This window comes from Dromaius novaehollandiae, chromosome Z (assembly GCF_036370855.1).
Source record: "Dromaius novaehollandiae isolate bDroNov1 chromosome Z, bDroNov1.hap1, whole genome shotgun sequence".
Taxonomy (NCBI): domain Eukaryota; kingdom Metazoa; phylum Chordata; class Aves; order Casuariiformes; family Dromaiidae; genus Dromaius; species Dromaius novaehollandiae.
This window is the reverse complement of record NC_088132.1, coordinates 30,128,576-30,145,858: the sequence shown is the minus strand read 5'-3', so window position 1 is coordinate 30,145,858 and position 17,283 is coordinate 30,128,576. Positions and strand designations below refer to the sequence as shown.

The window sequence follows — 17,283 nt, the reverse complement described above, 5'->3', positions numbered from 1 at the left end:
GACTCTTGGGCTGGAGATGAGAGGAGAGTGAAAATATATAGAAAATGAGGAATTTTTAGCCTGAGGGTGGAGGCCAGGTGAAATATTTGGCCAGCTAACACTACTAAGTATTGTATCTGTCCTCATGGCAATCTGCTCTGCCGTTTACTGAAGGTCACTTTTCACAGCCCAGAAGCCTGAGGCGTTTCTCCCATAAACAAAGCTCATGTTTGCAGTTGGTTATATTCATTAAATAGGAGCTAGGAACCACGTTCCCCTAAGGCAGGAGTTCCCTTTGCTGCTGGCTGCGTAGAAGGCACCAACCCTCACCCTCCCCTCCTGCGGGAGGGGCGGAGAAGAAGGATGGGAGCCCACCGGAGACCAGGAGGTGTGGGACCCCCTGCGGCGCCGCCCGCGGCAGCCATGGCACCCGGGCCGCCGCTGCCCCAACGGCTCCGCGGCTCCCTGCCGCAGCGCCCCGAGCAGCTATTGGCTCCCTGACGCCGCGGCCCCGCCCCGCGCCACGGGGCGCCAATCAGGGCGCTCCTTTGGCCTGCTGCCCCGCCCCCGCGGCGCGGGCTCTGTGAGGAAGGGAGGGAGGACCGCAGCGCAGGGCGGCGCCCGGGGCGGCTGCGGCGGGGCTGCGTCCGGGCGCTGCTCACAGAGGTGGCTTCCGCCTCTCCTCGTAACCGCCATGTCGCGCGGGCGGGGCGGGGCGGCGCCCGGGGCTGTGGTCATGGCGGGCGGGGTGAGGGCCTCCTGCGGGCCCTCGCCGTGGGCAGGAAAGCCCGGGGGTTTGCCCCGCTCGCCCCAGGCTTCCGTGCGGAAAGGGGTATTGGGGCGAGCGCGCCAGCCACGCAGGGCCGGTGGGGAAACCCGTGCAGCCGCCTTAGAAGGCACTGGTGTGTCTTGGCAAAATGTGACAAAAAGGAGAGGGGAAAATGGTTGTCCACAGGAGTGCAGAGGCCGTAAGGGAGCAGGGCGCTGCTTTATGGCAGGAAAAGGGAAAATGGAGAAATAAAGAATGAAGCTAAGGGAGAAAAATTTAGTGCTTTATGGTGAGCTTGGTGTTGAAAGCCCTTGGCCTGGGAATCATCTCTCAAGGAAAGTGAGAAATCCTGCCTTTCCTGAGAAGGTTTTAAATTCTGGTTGGTGAAGATCTGTGATGTGTAACAGAACAGGACCATATTTAACGCCTGTGAGCCTGTCTGGGAAACACTGGATTGACTCACTCACTTTCTACCTAGTTCAGGACACTTGTATTTTTGCTGTTCATCCTTTCCTCTTAATCCTGTTTCTCTATAATTTTCATGTTTTTATGTGCTAATTAGAGTTGCTTTTCTTTTTTCAGCACAGCGAAGGTCCAATGGATGAAGCTAGGAATGATGTACTACCAGAAGATACAGAGCAAAAGAAACAATTGTTCTTTCCTGGTTGGAAAGTGAGTACTTTAACAGTGTAACATTAGTTTGTAGGCTTTTTGTCATCTACTTCCTTTCATCTTTTTTGTTTTTTGGGTTTTTTTTTTTTTTTGTATGATGGCTAGATGCCAAATGGTTAGCTAGGTTGGCTACAGTGCTGAATGATTATTTGTTCAAAACTGTCTTCAGTATGTATACTGGCATTGTTAGAGTGAGAAAATTCTAGACTTTGATGTAACAATGTTGAACAAGAAAATACAAGTGAATTTTTAAGTCACAAGCACATTTGTGCTGATTTTTATATCCAAAAAGAATTTGTGTCAGAACTTACAGCAGTTTACTCTTACAAGCTCAGGATTTATGAGCATAGTATTTCAGCTCCTATCATTTGCCTCTGGTGTGAGAAAAATAATTATTTGTGATATGTGCATAGTAAATATTGAACGATCACTTTGTTTCTTTCTCAGTGGTGCTGTATGTATCCGTACATTTGGTCACAAGCTCAGTAAGAGCCAGGTATCTGATTCTGCTTTTTACCTTAGATTTTTTGCACTTCGATGTGCTTTGATCTTCATGGAAACAGCTTGCTTGTTTTTTTGTTTCATAAACTTTGAGTCCTATCTGAATAAACTAAAATGACTTTTTTTTTCAATTCCAATCCAGAAAACAGGCATTCTGCTTTAACTAGTTTCTAATCTAAAAATGCTGTTTATGTCTATATAGAAAGGCTCAGTTTCTCTGAGTTTCCTGTAACATAACATGACTTGTAATGAATAATATTTGGATGCAGTAATAGTGTATGACAGCAAGCAGATAGCTCATCCTACTTGTTATTTGGGTCATCTTCTTTATAACTTCCTGTAAGGGTTTGGCTGGCAGTGGATACTGACATGAGCTATGTAGGATACAAAATGGTACAGCTTCCTTAGGTTCCCTTTCTCACCCTTAGTGATCTGTTTTATACAAGTAGCCTTACACATTGTTCCAGACAAATTATGTTTTTAAACTAGTTTTGGACAATTTTATTAATCGAGGCATATAGTAGAAATATTAGAGATTTTTCATGGAGTAGTTGACATCTGCAGTCTGTTACAAACATCAGAAAAGAAACATCTTTACATGATGGTACAAAGGCAATTGAAAGTGTTTGCCTTTGTCATTACTGTGGAGCACTGGGGGCACTGCTCATTATATCTCATATGATCATGTTGCTCTTATCTTCATCTCTAGCCCTTCATTATTTTCTAGCCTATGTTTAGATTGCAAGATCTTTGTGGCAAGGGTGATTCTTGGTATTGTGTATAGATCAGTGGCTACCAAACTGTGACTCTTATCAGAATTCCTGTTTTTTAACAAATAAAAGAAGTAGTATTTGAAAAAGAAAACTTGAAAGTCATCCACAGACTTCATTTTTACAGTTCAGGCCATTAATGTGGAAAATGTCCTGTGTTTTTTCAGGTGTCAGAATTGTTGTCATCTCTCACAAATATTAAAAATGAGCAGCAGAAGTACCAGTTAATTTTAGAGCAAACACACATCTCTCTCTTCCATACTATACAGTCAGCAGTAAAATCTAACCACTGGGATACTGCAGCATATGAAGAACAAAGCTTGTTCTCAGATGAGTCTATTAGTAACAGTTGTTCACGAATAGATGTTGCAAAGGAAAATGCTGAATCACCAAGAACAGAAACGAGAATCCCAGACAGTTGGTTATCTGAGGACTTCAAACAGCTGTCTAAATCAAAATCAAAAATAACTGTTGCTGGAGGGCACAAAAAATCTTATGTTTGTAACCCACTGCAAAAACTTATACTCCCATATGTGTTTTTGGTCAAAAATTGCCTTCCTATGCCAGTTTCTTTGATCCAACACAAATGTTTGAATGGGGAGATATTATGCAAGAAGCAACATTTCAGGAAAGAGGAAACACCCCAGCCATCATTTGAGACTTCTTCCATTTCTAAAGTACACACTTCTGAAGGTGAGCAGTCTGTACTGATGTTTATTTATGGATGTCTCTGAATAGCACATACGGGATTAGCCAGGAGCAACAGAATAAAAATTATAAGAAGGAAAATAACTGAGATTGAGCTTCAAGAGACAGTTCCTGAATATGAGAACTAAGATATTATACTCTGAGATCATTTCCAGATAACAGAAACCTGAATTTCTGGGAATTTCCCAAATTTCCATTTGGGAAATGGAAAAATAGGCTTGTTAAAGCAAAAGTAAACAATCAATCTGCTACATTTATCTAAACCAAATATTTATTTTTCTTTAAAAAAAACTTGTAACAAATATCTAAAAGGTAAACAAAATCATGATAGGCATTGGGGAATTTGCTCATACCCATGGCGTATTATGTTTGGTCCTTGTGCACGGAGTCGAGTAATTCTCCTAAGCTTGTCAGTTGCTCCTGACATTGAATTCAGTGAGATTCTTGGCTTGGATATCGGTGGGAGTTGGATCCATATAAACAGTTTTGCTCTGGTTTAAACAAAGCAGGATTCTCAAATCAATAGTACTTGAATGTCACCTTGTTGTTAACTCTAACTTTTTAAGAGACCTTTTTTTTTTTTTTAATGGATTTGCTACAGCTGATGGCTTCCATACACTGTGATCATTCTGCTTGGAGAGTCTCCCACAGCAAATGATCTTTGCTCCCGCTTGAACAGCAGAGTGGAGAATCTGTGCCAAAGCAACACTAACCATATCACTCCCTGCCCCACACCCATGTACTTTTGGGCTTTGTAACTGTTTAATATCTTACTCTTCCTCTTTGTGTGTATGTCTAAGAAAAATGCCAGTTTAATGGCACTAAGTGGCCTTCCCGCTTAACTCAGGAAAAGTTAAAGCCATCTTTATAGCTTCTGAATTCTCAGATATAACCTCAAATCTCCAAGGAACAATTTAGAGGAGACACAATATGGTTTCTACCATGAGTTACAGTAATTTTGAGGGAGGATACTTTGCACTTGAAGACTGCCATAGCATCCACTTTGTTATGGTTCACAAGAGGCAGATGAACATTTAGGCTGCAGGTTTCAATTGGTTCTTGTGCTTTCTCCATCAAGATGTTCCCTGGAGGCCAACAGCAACAAAATCCATACCTAGATGACCAAGGGGGATTTAACATGGAAGCAGGATGAAACAGGGCTGAGCTGAGATAAGATCTATTTTTAATTTCCAATAACAGATGTAACATAGGCAGCATAAGTACAAATGTGTCTTCATGGATCTGCCAGCGTTCCACATCCGTGAGGGGATGCAGTCAGTAAGTTTTGATGTCTAGTTGCTTTTTGACCTACTGACTGAAACTGGCAACATGGGTGCCAAACAGTGGTGGTGGTGATAACAATGTGTGAAATATTTTTCCTCCTGACTTTGTAATCAGTAAGAATTTCTCTACCCATTTCAGTGGGAGCAGGACTAGACCTAGGGTGCTTAAAAAAAAAAAAAAATCCCAAGCTGGCATTTACTAGTGTGGATACCTCACTTCAGACTTGGGTCTGAACTTCAGTTTAAGTTCTAGCACAGGGAAGTCACTGTTCTGCCTTGTTACAGTGTACTTCTACTTTTTCTGAGAAACAGTAGTATTACACATATGCTAACATAATACATACCTTATTGCTAGTGTCAGAAACACCATATGTGTTTTTCCACAATCTGAGGGGACTGCAATGGAAATTGTATAAAAGCATGGTGAAGAGAAAGAAGCCTTCCCAAGCTGTGTGGAGAGAAGCAAATTACAGATCTTTGAAGATATTAGAGGGAACATCTAAGGAGACAGACTACATTCTCCCTTTGATTTTTAAGGATTCAATAATTGTCTCTGTTTATCCTGCATATCCTGTTCTATGTTGTGAATTTAAATGGGAATGACTGCAGCAGACAGCAAATAAAACTGTAAGTGCCTTATGCAATTAAAAAGTTATCATTATTTTTAATTATTATTTAGACTGTAGTAGTAGCTTGAAATTGAGCCTGGAGCATAACTTCCTCATGCTGTACAAATAGAGCAGAAAAAAATGACTTTCTCGCCCAAAGATTTCACTGCTCCGCAGAAATGGAGTAGCTTGAGGGAAATCTAAGCCATCAGACAAACGGCACATATTTCTTTGTCTCTCCAAGAAAATAACAGTTACTGTTTGTATGACAAGTATTATGTCTTTCTGTTGATACATAATTCCCAGTTCAGGGAGCATGGCTCGGTTAACTGCTGTCTGAGATGTCCCTGGGTCAGATGTGATCCTGAGCGCGCAGGTATGTTCCCGGTCAGGCTGCTCACTTACTTAGACAGGTTGTGCCCTGTGCTATGAAATCCTGCCTAGACTGAGGAACTCAAGTCTGTCCTTCCTCTTCTGTCCTTTCATTTCTCTCACTCCTTATGTTTTCTTATTCCTTGCTTCTCTTTCTTGATTATCTTCTGCCTTCTTTCCAAACAATACCTTGTGGGTTTTTTAATCACCTGTTCTCTCACTGTCTGTTCTTTTCAGCCTTCACTCACAAATGGGTAAATGGCGAGGGGACAGCCCCTCTTTCAGCCTTCCTTGCCTCAGGACTGAATTTCCCTGCTGTATTTCTCCCTCCTCTTGCTCTCCGTTCTCCTTTGACCCAATAGGCTCTCCTGTTTTACAACAGGATTCCCTCGGTCTGGATTAGAGAGAAGATCTCTGCCAAACTCGCAGCCCCATCCCTGAGCGTTAGCAACATCTCTGGCTTGCCTGATTGTCAGTTTTGATTAGCCTTGCAGGTGTTTTGCCTGTCCACAAAGACTCCCCTCTTTATGGGTGCCCATCACACCCATGCCTGTTCTCTCCAGGCTGCTCGAAGGTCTCTGCTGCTGGTAGTTGCCTAATTGTGCTCTTCCTCTGTCTTCATCATGCAAGTAGGTGATTCCCTGGAGATACATGTGACTGTTAAACACAGCAGATGAGGACAGTCATTTCTGCATGGATGAGATACCAAGCCTGGATGAAGCCCTGCTGCACCAGATGGTGTTTATGAATATATGTGAGGAAAGAGGGGCTAACGCTCCCTTAGCTACCCACCTCTAGTCATTCTCACAGAAATCCCACTTGGTGAGAGCTATGTAAAGATTTCAGATTTACTCTAAAAGCTGTAAAGGGTTCTTCTCAGAAGCACAAGGAGGTGTGGGAAGGAGCTGTGTGAAAACCTCAGCTGGGCTGTGCTTTGCACGGCTTTATAGTATCACCACCCAGAGGCTTTCAGCTAGGTGGTGGTGTACTACTTCATGTTACTTTTTTAGTGATCTGAAACCCATCAAAGGCAATGAAAACCCACAGGCTCCGGTGAACTTTGGATTAGAGTTATAAAGCGTGAAATGGATTTCTTCTGACTTCAGAAAGATAATATTCACTGAGTTTCCTGGCTATTTTCTGATAAAAACTGTTCCTGCTATAGAATTTTGGTTTGAAAGGACATGTAGCTTGATTCACCAGACATGTACTGCTGGGAGAAAGCACTGCTTCTGAAAAATAGCATGCAAAAGAGTATTAGCTGAAGAAGGATAATAGAAATGATTCCTTTAAAAAGAAGGAGATGTTTTAATGTGGTCAAAAGGCAAGACTGTGCTTTAGATTCTAACAGCTCCTGGAGACTCTGCATCACAAGCCTGATGGAGGCGTGTTGTCCTCCATAAAGTGATCTACAGAACAATAATGCAGATTCTTTACCTCTCTTTCTTCCTGCACCTACTAATGCACTCGCAGTGTGCATCTCATTTTTATTTAGACCTATTTATATTGCTGGAGTGGAATTTGTAACACAGATTAAAGCATATGTAGACCTTAAAACAAGTGCCTGTAAAAACAAAAGGAAACAGCACTGGTAGCACATGTATTTCAGTGGCAGCAATATCATAATGGTTCACTGTCTGTAATTTGCAGGAAAGAAGCTTTCTTGAGCTCTTTGAAGATCTCCTAGGACAAAACAAGGATTGGTCAATGTCAAGGAGGTCAGCTTAGGCTGTCATTATTTCTGATGCTTAAAATTCATGGATGAGCTTAAACATGTTAAATTATTGTAAGAGTCTTTTGAGAAGTTAGTGGAGGGAAAGCAAATGAGAAGAAGCTCTTATTTGTATTTTGTATCAATAGTTTTTTTTAAGTAATGCTTGACAGTGATCGTGTTCTGCATTCATCCACCTGTTCAAAGCCCTCAGTGGGGATTTTACTGGCTATCCCCAAGCTCTCAGAAACAGGCACATGGCAACTCAGGCTGTGAGCACAAAGAGGGCAGTGTAAGAGAAAGTTGCAAGAACTTTAACAGGGTAATGGACATTTCTGTTTGTTTGTTTCCCAATGCATAGCAAGTAAATGTACCTGTCTTGTTAGTGTTATCTTGATAAGATACTTGTTTTGTTTCATATTGTTCTCTAAAACTTCAGTTGTGGTATGTGTCATGCACATATACACACTGCTCAGTTATTGACCTCACCAGCTAAAAAGCATTAGAGACACTGTAAAAAACAAATACATGTAGTATAGAGTCTGATCTCCCAAGGTCAGATGGACAGAGTATAACAGCTGGAAGCAATATTCAAGAGCTCTTGCCTTTAGTCTCTTTTACTATGCCTTGTAAAACACGTATTGCCTTGAAGCAGATATAAATTATGCTTCCCTTGATTGGTAAGGGTCTTGTGCGTTGCCAGAGTAGCATGCATGGGGCTACATGTAAGTGACTGTCACAGTGGACAGTTATAAATTCTTTGTAATGCAGGTGCAAGTCTGTTTCTGTGGTTTTTATAAGAGATTGCATAGTTTAAAGTAAGAGCCCGCATGTTTCTGAAAAAATGGTAGAGCGTGAAGCATGGCAGAAGTAGGGGATGTGGCACAAATCACAGCAGAGACACAGATTCACAAAAGAACAGCTGCCAGGCTGTTTTTCCAGTTGCTTCAAGGATTGCTTTGTGTAGAGAGAGCAGGGTGATTGAAATTGAATGTAGATGGCCTGGATCATCCTTCCCACCTGAAATGGCAACCACTTGGAAAGTAGATGTAGGAGTTGCAGAGTTAGAGGTCTAGCTAGGAAATGGTTATTTTCTTTAATGGTTTTTGTTTTTCTGCTAGGTTGTTTTGTCAGAAGATTTTGGAAAATTCCTTCTTTGGGTGGTGCGAGAATAATATTAATGGGGAGGGCGGCACAAAGATCATGGCCAACACAGGGTCTGCGGTCTCTGCTGAGAAGCTGTTCCAAAAAAAAGTAACACATTTGCACTCTCCTTACATCCTGGCATATTCTGGAACAGGCACAAGTCTGTTGTCAGTGATAGCCTGGGAAATGGTTCTAAGGTCTGTAGTCACTTGTACTTGCAGCTGATCCCAGACTGTTAAAAATAATGTTCATACAATCAGGGAAGAGAAATGATCGATGCAATTAGTCCCCACTTAATTGCTCCTCAGGCACTGTACTGAGCTTTGCTCCAGCTGGCTGTCGCATTCTCGTTTTGAGTGTATTATTTCAATTGCATTATTTTTAGAGCCTTCAAGTCTATAAAGGGCTATGGATGTTGGATCAGGGCCAGCTCTGACTGCAGTTCTACAGGGGTTGGCCACAAAGAGCTTCTTGAGATGGTGGAATGAATGGCACGTAGATCTGATGAGCTCCAAGACTGTTCTGGGCCATATGTGTTCCCCTGTGCTGCATCACTTGTCGTAATGAAATCATCTAATTTTCTGAAGGAAAGATGGAACACTATTAAACTTAATAGCTCTTATCACTGAAAACTATAGTCCCTGTGGCAGAGAGATCTGGTGAAAAGGAGAAGACAGGTGCAGATGTGCCTTTATTTCTGTCATGACAAAGCAGGTGGCAGAAGCAGGAGCAAAGGATTATCTATAATAAAGTCAGTGTCTTTGCTACTTCCCCTACTATCGTCACTATTCGGAAACCAGCAAAGGAATCCAGACAGAACGTATTAACTTGGAGGCACTGATGGGATCTTGTTGGGGGGATATATACTGCCACTGCAGAACTACCAGCTGCTATTACCATTTCAAGGGAAGAGGTGGAGATTGGACCCAAGAGAGGACCAGCATCAGGATGAAGAACAACTTGGAGTTAGCCAACTTACAGCAATTTACCTCCAGATACAGAAACCAAAACTGCTGGTTTTGCATACTTTGCATACAAACCATAGTGATCCCAAATGACACCTCATGGCTCTGATGCAAAACATCAGTGTTTCAGAAGTATGTGTCACTTAGGCAAAGTAGCATGGCCATCCTTGTGCAGAGCTGGCAGAGACATCCTGAATTCTTCAAAACCTAGTATCTTCTTTCCTGTCAGTGTCTCAGTTCCTAAACAAGGAAGCTCTAGAAACAAAGTAACAGTAATTTGCCTGGCAGTGATGGCATAGCATCGGAGTGCTGGCAAGGCAGCCTGTCCACCATTTGGGGTTTTGTCACCTGACCTAGACTGGCGATAATGCACAGAGATGTTAAGTTTTTGAGCTTCACCTAGGAACACAGGCCCAAGGAACCTCCAGAAAGGCCTGATGCTCTCTCCCTTTTACATGCACTCAGTTTTGGAAGCCTGTGTTCCCTAAAAGTTACCTTGATCTGGTGCTCAGGGAGAGTGTGACTTTAGGGAAAGATCCACCCCTTATAGCTTTTAAATCAGGGTCTAGAAAATAACAAACTACAGTATTTTATTAGAATTTGGTTTTTTGTCTATGGGACAGGGCATATTTTTACATGTCTGCCTAGAACAGTCTAGAGGCCAGTGCCTCGCTGTTGCTGCAGTGAGCAGATGATATTGCCATAGAGTGGTGGATGAACGTCCTCAAAAAAGTTCTTCCACTGTTCATTCTTCCAACCTTTATGCAGAGACTTGTAGGCAAAAGAGTTTAGTAAATACCAGAGGCTTTTTGACCCTAGATTAAATCAGACAGTACAACAACCAGTTGATTGAATACAACAGTGAACCATATTTCCGAGTTTTGCAAACATCCTGATTTTGTTTCTCTGATGTATAAATATCACCTGTTTGTCAGAATGGACATGTGTATGTTCTACCAGCAGGAGCAGAGTCACCATGGAAGATGCTTCTCACTGGTATTTTTGGTGCAGCAGAGTTTTAGCAGTTTTCTCATTTATGTAGTTGTTTACAGATCATCCTGTTGAGTTCTTACGTATAAACAGATGTGTAAGCGTTAATGTTTTCAAGAAATCCCGTATAATTGAGAAATTTAACAGACACCTGTGCTCTGTGGTTGCTACCATCTGGTGGCTATCTTCATACACTGCATTTTTATTTCCTAATTGCTTATGTCTCTTCAAATAAGAGTGATGCAAAATCAGTGGGTTTTATGGAAATATGCCTGTTGTGGGGTATCAATTGTTGTAAGTCTGTAGAAGAGGCAGAATGCCAAAAAAGCTATATGTAATCTGAACCTTCAGATTTACTGTGGTACCGATATTGTTAGGGTGCAAAAGCTGGAAATACTGTTGTCGTTGCACATTCCTAAGGTATTGTATTCCTGCTGCTGTGTTGGCGGTGCAGAATCACCCTTCTCTCAGTTTCAGTGGCATCCTGTAAATACCATCTTTGGACTGCTGGTGGCAAAAGGAGATTTGACTGATGTAGCCAGTGAGTTAATTTTGGCAGCAGTTGCAGCACAAGTGTGGACAATTAGCTAGCAACCATGGTAGAAATGTTGTGCTTTGTCTTGGTGCTAAATCATTTGTAAGGCTGTCATTCTCTATTAGCTCCCTGTTGTGACCCCTGAGATAGCAAATCAGGTTCACAAACAGGCACTTGTGCCTCGCAGGCACCAGTCCCAGCAAACGCAGAATTGCCTTCATTTAACCGAATACCGCGGTATGATACTTGTGTTTTGAACTTCTGAAAAGCCAAGAGAAACTATTTTTTCTTCTGCCTTGCTATTATTCCTGCGTTCATAGATAGACTGCCTTCCTGGAAAATCCTCAATTTCCCACCAGCTTTTCCAGTTCTAGCAATTCCCTCTATCGCTGCTTCTCTTTCCTCCCTACACCAGCATACACAGTACACATATTGTGTATAAAGTAGCGCAGAGTTTATATAAAGAGGTGTAAATTGGCCTGTACTGTCTAGAGACCAGTCCCCTGTACCAAGATGCATTGTCAGAGCAACGTACTGTGGCTGACGGGTCGTTACACAGGCACTTTATTGTACATTACCATATCCTGTTACATAACGCAAACCCTGGCACAAAGCAATGATAAGTTGATCTTTACATTTTATAGCTTCCTCTAAGCTGAAATGAGGAATCTTAGCCAATACTGTGCTTAGCTACTATGTTAGTTATCACTGCCATTCCCTGCAGAATTGCTGCTCCGACAGTTCTAGAAAATACGGACCAAGATCACTGTTTCTAGGTGGACATTCAAGACTGGGGAGAGCTTTTGTAACCTTTACCCAGCTTTGTGTATTTATACCACACTAGCCCTGTGTTCTGCCTAGTAAATTAAGCCTCTCAGTGCCCTTATTAGGTGAAAAGAGTGTTACTGTTCTGACCTATTGAGGCATAGAGAGATTGACTTATATTTTCACTGTGCACAGCAGAGGTGAGGGTAGAACTTGCACTTCCTGAAATTCAGTCGAATAGCCGAAGTGTTGCAAAGAGCAGTCTGTACGCGAGGAAGGACAGGCTCAGCCTGTGACCTGTGTACGTGACTGTACATCTATATGTACAAGGTTGCGGCAAATGCTTGTACATTTGGCATGCTTTACTGCATATGCAGCTGGTATCACAGGAATCCTTCCAGCAGTATAATATACACAGGAAAGTGTGTGTTGTATTCCTCTTACTGGCTTGCACATATGGAAGTTAAAAATATTGAAAATCAGGGACGAATTTTGTAATGTTTTAATTTTGTAGTAGTGTTGTGTGCCTCCTCTTCCTCCACTTTTCATATGTTGTTTTAGAAAAGAATGAGTTAACTCTTGCTACATAGGTGTCTCACATGAACTATCAAGAGTGAATACAGCAATTGAGTGTGGGTATTGCTTTTTAAGGGAAAATGGCAGCAACTAGTATTGAAGAATAACATTAAAAAATGAACCCCCCGAAGCAACCTTCAGAGAAATTCTATGAATAAAAACCTATTTCCAGAAGCTGCCCACATACCGAAGACAGAAGCAAGGTGGACAGGAAGTTGTCATGCAGTGAAGCTGACAGATAATCTGGCGAGGAAGCTGGACAGCTATCCAGCTCTCAAAGCCAACACATTCTTTGCCAACTTCTTTTTACTGCTTTTCCAGAGGATTAATAGAAGTTGATTTTGTTCTGGAAAGATCAGCATGCCTAACTGCAAGTATTACAGCTAGTCCACATTTACCATGAGGGTTATGTTACTGTATCAGAGCATATTGGGCTTTTTCTCTAAAGGAGGCTATGCAATTAAACAAGAGGACTGATACTTGGAGGCAGACTCTCAAGAGCTGAAGAAGTATGACGCTGCCATTTGCAGAAGCTATGCCTGGGGCCAGCATACAGGGTTACTCAGGGAGACTGTACAAAGGCTGGGACAGGAAAAGGCAAAGAAAACCCGTCGGTATTAATCGGTAATAATATGTCTGGGCTTTGATAATGCAAGACCACAGTTCAGTTTCAGCTGGCAGTTCTTCTGAAAACCATTGTAATGGCAAATTAACTGTTCTTTGCTTTCTAATTGTTGCTTTATTTGTGCATGCTTTGTTTTGTTTTTAACATGACAGAATTATTACCTAAATAGAAGGTTTCTCTCTGTGCAAACCCAGAGACTGGAAACCAGATGAAATACTCAGAGGGTTTTCTTTTAAAATGAAAGTAGAAAACACTACCTGGTACTAATTCTTGTAGCACATAATTACTCTCATTTCCAATTAGGAACTGAATTCCAGCTTAGTACAAAGCACTGCACGTAAATCCAGTGTCTAATGAGTGAGAGAATTAAAAACACCAGAATATGTATGCTACTTGAACTAAATAGTGAATAGTAATTCCATTTTCATGGTATTAATACCAGAAAATTCTTACTTCATAGCTGATTTTCAAAGCTTTCATTATGTAGGTTAATTTGTTTGGGAAAGGGTTAAGTTTTATTGAGGGCTTCAACCTGCACCCATTTCAGTTGAAGATTTGTTGGATATGTTTTTAAGGCCAAATGAGATCATTAAGATGTGTTTTCTGTAACATGCAGACCATAGGATGACATCAAGTGGCTGGACAGCCATAAGTTTCTTTGGCACAAAATCAGACCCTAAATGTACACTTAGGTCAGTGTGCATTTACATATTGTGCAGAAGAGAAGAGAAGATATAAATTCATATTCCTTTTTTGCCTACTATTTAGAAATGTGCAAATGTGGTCTTTTCTACCTTGTAAGATGCTCAGCACTTCTGAGGTGTGTACTTTGGATTTTACATGCCCTCCCTTCTGAGGCAGGGAGGAGGGAGACAGGAGGCAGGGGAGATTGTCTATCTCCCAGCAGCTGCCTTCAGCACCTCTGCCCTCTCTGGTGCTGGTGTATGACCATGACTCACTAACATGAAAAAAAAAATGAGACCACACTTATGCCATACATATTCCACCCACGTTGTGCCTTCATGTTTTTTGCGATTTTGTAAAACTTCTGTCTCTTAGAGTACAAAACTTCATTTTTTCAGTTTAGAGATCAGATGCTCAGGAAAATCACACCCTCAGAGGTGGGATCCTCAAACTTTACAGTGCATGATGTTGCATGGTAGGTGTTGTCAAGAGTAAAGAGACATGTCTGGCAATTTAAGTTAATGGAATATGGGAAAAATGGAATGTGTTACATCTTGAACTTCATTGGATGCCCTGGGGACTTACACTCCTGTTGCTTGATATCTTTAGGACTAATAGTATGGTAAAGCAGTTGACCCTACTCCCACCAATGTGTGGTTAATGTCTTCCTTCAGTAGTTTGAATTTTTATGCCTTTGCTGGTTGATAGTGACCTTCTGACAGTGCTTTGGTTATAGGTCTCCAGAGCATGATCTCATGACCGGTTTTCCTGTTCTGCCATAGTGTTTTCAGTAACTTTAAGGAAGCAGAACAACATACTAGATTTTTCTGATTATTGGTTTTAGTGAAAAGATAATGAGACTTGGATTGTTTTAGCTTGTCATTTGGAGGAAAAAGCATATTAGAAAAAATGGTTCAAGATAATCTATTTCTCTGCAAAATTTTGAGAATTGCTCCCTATCTCATATGATTCAAAAGGTAAAAGAATATACAAACATCAAAAGATCTATTGAAAATAGATCCTTAAGGATGAAGCAGAAAAGAGACTGGGATATAGGTCTAACTTCTTCAGATTTCCTTAGCAGGACCTATTTCAGTTACTAATAGAGAATGGTAGGCTTTTCAGGTAAGATACACATGCATGTAGACTGATCTGCTGATTCCCTTATTCTCAATTTGCTTTGGAGAGGAAGAAGTGAAGGGCACAGCAAGGAGTCTGTCAGGATCAAAAAGCATAATCAGCACCTTTAGCACAGTGAAGCACTGTTTGTTTAAGCTCGGTCCTTTAAGATCTTTTTTCCCTTTGATCCTGAAAAGACGTTCTGACTGCAACAGACACAAAATGAATTTGTGGCCTTGGTTAAGTAAGTGACTGAAGTTCTTTGGGCTTCAGGAGGGACAGGATTTTACTGATGGAAAGGTGGGCCCAACTAAAAACATATTTCAGTAGCTTCAGTTAAATCCCAGCTGAGGTGTAGAATGCAAACACAAGATCTACTTCAACTGAATTTCTCATAAATTTGTTTTCTCTATGCCTTAATCCTTTTTTAGATTTTTTTTCGGGGGAGGGGGGGAAAAGGGATGAAGGAGAGGGCAGGGGAAGGACTGTGCCTAAAATGAAAATGAATTCAGCCTGGACAGCCAGAACAAATCTATCATTACAATGTTATTTTGTGTGACCAAAAAGGTGAGTTAAAAATAATGTCCGAAATCTAGCTTCATCTAGGCCAGAATTTGGAGTTACAGTTAGAGTTTTTCAGCACAGAGGAATCACTGCAATTGTCAAACACTGCCTTTTCTCATCAACTCTTGTGGATCATCTTAAGGATATTATATATATTCTTTATATAAATCCTTTATGTGTGTGTGTATATACATATATAAAAGGATATTATTAAAATATATATATATATAAAAGTGAAAAGCAAATACCAAAACTCGCTCTACACCAATGGTACATCATTTCCCTGGCTATGAGGTGGATAGTCATTTTCAAACCTAAGATTTTAAATTATTTGCCTTCAGTCTGCCTGGAAACCAATGGCAAGGACAGGATTAGTATGAAAGTTCTTAGAAGCTGATCTCTCCCTGCTAGACCAATGCTGTCTTACCTGATCAAAGCTGCTGAAAGAAAACTCACTTTTTAAAAAAAAGATGAAGGAAGCAGTCTTTCTGTGTTATTGGAGAGGTGACAGGAGAGATGTGGCTCACATTGAACTGAATCTGTGGGAGTGTATGTATTCAAAGATGAATGCTTTAGCATTCGTGGGGAAATTTGTTTACAGAAGTTACATATTACCTGTGCATATGCTCAAATGATCGTAATGAAGGTTAGGGAGAAAAAAAAGTTATGAGTTATGAGTGAATAACCTCCTCAGGATTGAGGTTATTAAACTGCTAGTTGTACAAGGGACACTAAGAAGTCTGTTTTTCTCTCCTGTCTGCAAGGAAGGATAATTTAACAATATAAACTTCTTCACACGTAGGCAGAGGTACGGAATTTGAAGTAAAGGCTACATCCATGTCTCTCATGCACATTCATAGACAACACAGATCAAAGAAGAGATGAGCTGCATTTGTGGTCAACGGATTTTATGATTATGGTTACAATTCATTTTATAGGCATCAGGAAACTCAGAATACATGTAAGATTGCATACATACCATGGAAAAGAAAACACTTTCTATGTTTGAGATGTACTCTACGTCCAGGCCACTGAGGTACTATATCCTGTTAAAATTTCCTGAAGGGCTGGACCCATCCAAGAACTATGCCCTTTATACGTGTAGTTCTTAAAAATGCTCTTTTTCCCATGTGTTAGAAACATAAATAATTTGCAGCCTTCTGCTTAATTATGTTAATAAGATAGGGACAATGCAAAATTAGAAAGGATATTTTCTAAAATAGAAAAGAGAAAGAGGTCCTTTTTTCTGCATTAATTTTGTTTGGTAATGGAAATGTCAGGAATGCTGCATGAAGCACAGACGCACAACACTGGCTTGGTAATATTTAAAACAGTAGACTGGACATGTCAAGCAGTTATATGTCAGTTACTCCCTGGAGACATAGTGCTTCTACACTTCAGAACAATTTTTTCACATGGATTAACTCTTCTGATCTATTTGTCCAGGGGTTTCAGAAAGACTAGATGTACTCTTTCCACAACACCAGCTGCAAAGTACTTTGCACCTCAGGTATTTTTGGGGAGACATTTTAACATCCATCAGAACCTACTGCTTATGGTAGAGTTCCCATGCAGAGTCCTAGCAACGTGACAAAGACTTATTTAATAAAAGCTTGTGTTGAATACTGTTATCTTTCACATGGTAACTCTTAGTGTTTAAAGAATGTGCACTACAGTCAGTTTTAATGTTTCCAACAAAAATAAAAATATTTTTTCTTTTACAATTGTTTTGTTGACTTTCTCCCCTGTGAACACATCCTGGTTTCCCGACTATGCCAGCTACCAGTAACTGGTATTTTACAGATTTGGGTACTTCTAATCCCTCTGTCTCAATACATGTCTAATTTTCTTTCTTCAGCCATAATCAGTAGTTTTGGTTTTCACAAATATCTGTTGAATGTACAAATTATGCAGGTGATCCACTTCCATCAACTCTCTGTA

At 40.9% G+C, this 17,283-nt stretch overlaps 1 protein-coding gene across 2 annotated transcripts in view; it reads left to right on the top strand.

Annotated features, from left to right (window-relative positions):
• The first annotated feature begins 539 nt into the window (after positions 1-539).
• LOC112978777 (Golgi membrane protein 1) overlaps positions 540-17,283 on the top strand; it is a 55,495-nt gene continuing 38,751 nt past the window's right edge. The window contains exons 1-2 of one of the 2 annotated variants that reach the window (XM_026092489.2): positions 540-645; positions 1,331-1,420. The gene's annotated coding sequence lies outside the window, so the exon portion shown is untranslated. Of the gene's footprint in view, positions 646-866; positions 882-1,330; positions 1,421-17,283 lie in introns of those variants that run through there. The other variant, XM_064502380.1, reaches the window with a different exon arrangement.